Source organism: Solanum tuberosum, unplaced genomic scaffold (genome assembly GCF_000226075.1).
Source record: "Solanum tuberosum cultivar DM 1-3 516 R44 unplaced genomic scaffold, SolTub_3.0 scf00112, whole genome shotgun sequence".
Taxonomy (NCBI): Eukaryota; Viridiplantae; Streptophyta; class Magnoliopsida; order Solanales; family Solanaceae; genus Solanum; species Solanum tuberosum.
In genome coordinates, this window is record NW_006239035.1 from 302,912 (window position 1) to 308,973 (window position 6,062).

A 6,062-nucleotide genomic window follows, 5' to 3' on the forward strand; every position below is an offset into this window, starting at 1 on the left:
AGAGGATTTTTTATTTGTTGACTTTTCAATTAAAGATTTAAAATATAAAAAATTTAGTCATTAATGAAATGTCGTCTTTCTATTTATTTTTAATAAAAACATTTAAAATTTAAGCCAGCAAAAATGCTTCAAAATTAGAAAAAAAAGGTTGCTGCTCGCTGGATTCAAACCCGCGACCAAGCCCACAAAACGCGCTTTCTTGAACCCAGTTTACCATTAAGCTACTCCTTTGACATATGCTCAGGGGGTTCAATTTTAAATATATACACGTAAACAAAAAAATCAATCTTATATATGCAGTGTAATTTTTTTATCGAGGGGGTTCGGATGAACCCCCTCGGCACACTGTACATCCGCCTCTGACCTACATGCTGCCAAGGAACAGAATGAGACCCTCCGTGCTGAACTTGAAGCTTCTCGCAATGCTCTAGCTATGTCTCAGGGAAAAGTTGCTTGATTAAAGGATCCGCTGGTGCAGCAATAAAGTGAGTCCAATGCCCGTATGGATCGTGTTCTCCAACTCCTTGCCATGACCCAACCTTTATCCCACCCTTCTCCTTCAACATCTTAACCATTCCATTTTACTTTGATCACTGTTGAAACAATGTCATGTTATTTTGTGTTTTTGCTCTGGATGGATATTTTGGTGAAGCTCTTTGTGAGCTTAAAACTCTAGTGCTATCTGTTGTATATGACTACTTTGTTCCTGCTTATGATGTGTTTGTGTTACCTTGGCTTAAGATGGCTAATATCCTTAGATTGATTTTGACTTGTCTGATGCTTTCTATATGTGTTGTCCATAAGGATTCTCAATTTTAATATAACTTGGTTCTGTTATATGCTCACCTCTTCTTTTTGATATATAGATTTATCATCATCAAAAATGGGGGAAATGATAAATCAAATACGAATTTGATGATCGACACCTTGAACTAGGTTTACCTTGCTGGTTCACCTTGGAAAGCTTACAACTCAAAAGCCAAATAACGGAAATATTAATATAAAAAAAGAAGAGTTTTTGCACTAAAAAAGGAAGTTGAGTCGGAAGAAGTTTTGTATGAATAAGGAGACATGACAAGCCAAGTTATAAAAGGAAAAGGTTTTGCAATTAAAAGAATAAGTCGAAATATTTTCCTAATAAAACTATAACTTCTCTCCTTATACATATAGGATTCGAACACAGTTCAACATCTATAAAAGGACAAGAGAGACCAAGGAAGAAGTAGTCTTTGCATACTTCAAAACGAGAGAAAGTGAGAGAGAATCATAGCAAAGGCCAAAGGTGTTTAAATAGTAGAGTAAGAAAGAATTCTAGACTTAGATTTTTTTCAAGTTAGGTGAGTCACATTGATTCATAGTTGAATCAGTGGTTGTGAGGGTTGTGAGAGTTTGTGAGTTTTGTAAACAATAAGTGGGTTTGACTTCTTGGGTGGTTAGAGTTAAGAGAGAGTTGTGAGAGAATTGTAACAAGAAGTGAGTTTGACTTCTTGGAGAGTTGAGAGTTTTCGATTATAGTTAATCGAAAAGGGTAGAATTTTAGAGTTATATTCATTGATTGACTGAGTTGTAAATCTTGAATTAATATAAAATTTTGGTGTGGTTTTTCCCTTCCATGAGTTAGGAAGGTTTCCACGGTATATTGGTGTCACTGTTTATTAACATAAGTTTCTTGTGTGTATTATTCAAGAACCTGGTTCTTGAGTATTGGGTAAGGTTTCTTCACTGTATCCGAGTTTGCATGCAAAAATTTTCAACCATGTGAAAATACCTGCTCAATTGATCAAGAAGCATGACTTCCCTTCCACTTCTACAAGCTCTCGATCTCAAGAAGTTGTGCTTAGCCAAGAATTCTTGAGACACACTTCATGTTCTGCTTTAATTAGATATGTATTTATCGAATCAACTGAACGCGTTACATATAGGAAATATATGACATATATATAGGGTGAAGTATGATATATACATCAATTGTCGACTCGATGTTCTAGTATTAATCCACAATCAATGCTGAAAGAACTTTTGTGCAATGTATTTGAGGTACCTTTAAGGCAAAAGTGATGTATGAGGAGAATTAATGAAAGAAGAATTTAGAAGCAGAGGCCTGATTTAGAATTTGAAGTTTATAGAAACCTACAATGACCTTAAGTTAATATACCTAATAACTGTGTTCACAATCAAATACAAAGTCTCTGGGTAAAATCTTTTGGGCTCACGTGAACTCATTGGTTACAATATCGTAGATCCACCTCTACTTGTTACCTTCATCAGAATAGGTATTAGGTGATGTTCGAGCGAACTTGCACACTAAGACTACAGAAAATGAGGAGAATTACGTACTACTTAATAGCACTTACTTAAAATGTAAAGAGAAGGGGTGTATTAATGTATGAGACAACTATAGTTAGTTAAAACTGAAAGAGCAGGGTGTATTAATACATAATTACATAAGACAAATATAGTTAGTTATTAAGCAGCACAAGACAAACCATCTTCTCTATCACTTTATTGAGATCATCTACTTTCACCAAAATCATGGTTCACCCTTCAGATTTGTAGTCATCAGCGGCTTCAGATTCATCGTCATCACTAGCTTCAGATTTGTTGCTATCATTAGCTTCAGATTCGTCGTCATCACTAGCTTTCGATTATGTTTCACCACTTTGATGATTGACCATTTAGTCCTAATTAAGAAGCTCAGATTAGTGGGTCCACATAGATAGATATGGTTCTATACCCTGACAAGGTTATAGGGCATGAAGCCCGTTCAACTGAAATTATAAGTCGGACATCATGAGCTCACATGATGCATGTGGTTACAAGAAACTTCCCAATTTATGCATCTTTTACGATATGCTCTTACTTTATTTAATTCTTTTTTAAGTATGCTATTTACATTTATGATTATGCAAGGCTACTGAAAGAGACTCATCTCTATATATGCTTATGAAAGAAGATTTTGAATGGTATTTAGACATGAACTTCAATTGTCTCTTCAAGTTCTCTTAGTATGTATATGATTTTGGAAACCTTATTTCACTGTCCTGGTTATGCCATTTTCATGATTATTCTAGTGTCCCTTCCTTACTCAATACATTCCACGTACTGACACACACTTTCTCTGCATTGCATCCTTTTATTATGTAGATTTCGATGCCCATTCTCAAACTCATGGCTAGTGAAGTTACATCATTTCCAATCAGCAGATGGTGAGCCTTCATTCTTTGAGGGAAAAATTATTCAGAGTTCACAGTTTATATTATTTCTTACTTGTAGCTTAGAGTAGTTTGGGGATTTGTCTCAGCTACTCATCAGTAATAGTTGAGGCTTCATAGACATTTAGTCAAACAATTCTATTTAGTTTTCAAATAATGTATATTTCAGTCACATTACCTTTTAGTAATTGTGTGTGCTATATGAGTTCATCCCTTGTATTTAATTAGCTTCCGCATTTGCTTTCGGTTTGAGTTGTATGTTTCTGACCCAAGGATTAGCTTGGGGCCACTCTTGATTCTAAGTACCATGTTATATCCAGGGTGTACATTCGGGCTGTGATACAAACGATATATAACTCAATCACAGAATGATAAAAATCTAAATACCTCTCATTCCTTTTTTTAAAAATATAAAAATGAATAAATGTGCATATCTATAAAACTTTATTGGTCTAGAAAAAGTTCTAGATTCACGTGAACTTATAACTTTAAAACTAGATCTGTCTCTAAATATACGTGCAAAAATCTAAAATTAACAATTAAGTGAGTGTTTGGTTGGCCTCTGTCATAGAATTCAACATTAGCAATGTAGTGTTTGATTCATTTTTATTGTGCGCATAAGGCATGTGGAAAAGTCATTTTACGTGGGATAAAAGATAGGAAAAAAGAGAGAAGTATTGAAAATATTCCTGAACTTGATGTGAACTATTAGTTTCGTCCCCTAACTTTGGACAACCTTGAAAATATCCCACTATTTGACTAACTGAACTTAAATACACCCCACCTCGTCATTTGTCATATGACATAACAAGTGGTCTCAAACTCTTGTATGAGTGTGAGACTCTTAAAAAAATAAAACTGAGACAAGTATTGAAAACACCCATGAACTATAGGTAAAAACCTAAAAATACCCTTCATCCTCCTATTTTACCAAAAATACTCCTCCATTCACCTTTTTGACTCTATACCCTTGAAACTAACAATTCAATCTTTATTTCATTTTTTAAATTTTATTTATTACTTATTATTTCTTATTGGGTGAAATAAACATATATAATGAATATCCACAATACAGTGTATGCATAACTACAATGAATAAAAAGAAATTTAAAAAAAAAACACTTCGTTTCTAGAAACTAAATGAATATATTTATTATATAAAATAAAGTAAGATTTTTGAAGTTTATCCCAAAATCGAAAAATAAAAACGCAGTTTGTTCCAAAGTCGAACCTCTAAAGTTTGAACCGAAGGAAGCAGAATGAGTTGTAGATTTTTATATCAACTTCAAGTATGTACACTTTTTTTTGTTTCTAAAAATCTATGTTAGCTATGAAAAATAAATAATATTAGTGTGACGATAAAGTTGGTTCCAATGTTGAAAAGTAAAGGAATATCACACATATATACTACTGCTAATAATTATTCACAATTATTTAGTTAAAGATTAGGCTTAGTAGTTATACCCGCACGGTGACCCACCATTTTAAAAAAATAATCACATAATAAAAATAATTCTTATAATAAATATTTATAATAATTAATAGAAATAGTTGAACCATGTTTAAAAATTATTTTTGTATTATATTGAAGAATAATAAAATTAACTGAACTAGTTCTTGTGTATTTCCACTAAAGTGAATAATTTAACAATAAGTTATATACATTAAACAAGTCATTGACGTTTTTTTTTTATTATTATTATTTGTTGTTCTTTTTGAAAAAAATAGGTCATGAGGCTGGCATATTATTTTAGATCGAATAAATTATAAGGAGAAAATCTAAGGACGGTTATATGAAAAAAAATCTTAAGGAGTAACTGTAACATCGTGCAATTTGAAATAGCTATGAAGAAGCTTGTAATTGAAAATAGTCATTTTTGGAAAGAATTCAAAATCTGGAAATTTAGTCAAGTATGGAAAAAAATGAGTTTTTGGTCAACTTCACACGGTCATAACTCCTAGCTCAGGATGAGTTAGGTGTATTTCCAGTTATTATTGGAAAGCCCTTGGAATAATCTTTCCAACGCCGCCGAGTTTGCTCGATTTTAAGTTCGTATGAGTGAGTTATGCCCTTTGGAAGTTGGGATGTTGGTATAGGGCAGTTTAGTCCGAATTTGTAAGGGTATATTGGTCTTTTCCCTGATCATTTCTTTTGGTTATACTAAGGGTCTAGACTGATTTTAATTCAGTTTTTCTCTTTTAAAAGTGAGAGTTAGGATTGTGAGTGAAGAGAGAAAGAAGAGGAGAAAGAAAAGAAAAGGCAAAGTTCGTCAAGATCGTCGTGGTTTACGTTGGGGGTGATCCCTAATAAGGTATGTGAGATCATAGTGTTGGGTTGGTTCATTCCCCCACACGCCATACTTGTTTTAATTCCGAGAAAAGATTGGTTGTGGTTGTTGAATTCTTGTGGTTCTGTTGTTGAAGTTTCTTGTTGGTTTGGTACGTGTTTCCGGGTGTGATTTCTAGTTGAAGCTATTGTATATTAAGGGTTTTAATGATTCTAAGTGTTTGGGGAAAGAACCTTTGTTGTTGAGAGGGATTACAGTTGGAGAAATTAAGGAAGAAAGTTGGTTTTTCGGGGAAAAAGGGTGAGGCGTCGTGCCAGCCATCGCGGTTTTCGAGGAAAAAGGGTGGGGCGTCGCGCCAGCCAGCGCGCCCCAACAGGGGTTCTGAAGTCCCCCCCCTTGGGACGGCACGCCATGCAGAGCGCCCCAGCAGCCCCTCTGAAACTTGAGGGCCGGCGCCCCGCGCCTCTCAGAGCGCCAAGGGCGCCAGTTCACCCTATTTTTTGCCCATCTTTTCGTACTAGTTTCTAAGTGATGTACCTATGTTTCCTAGTTGATTCTAACA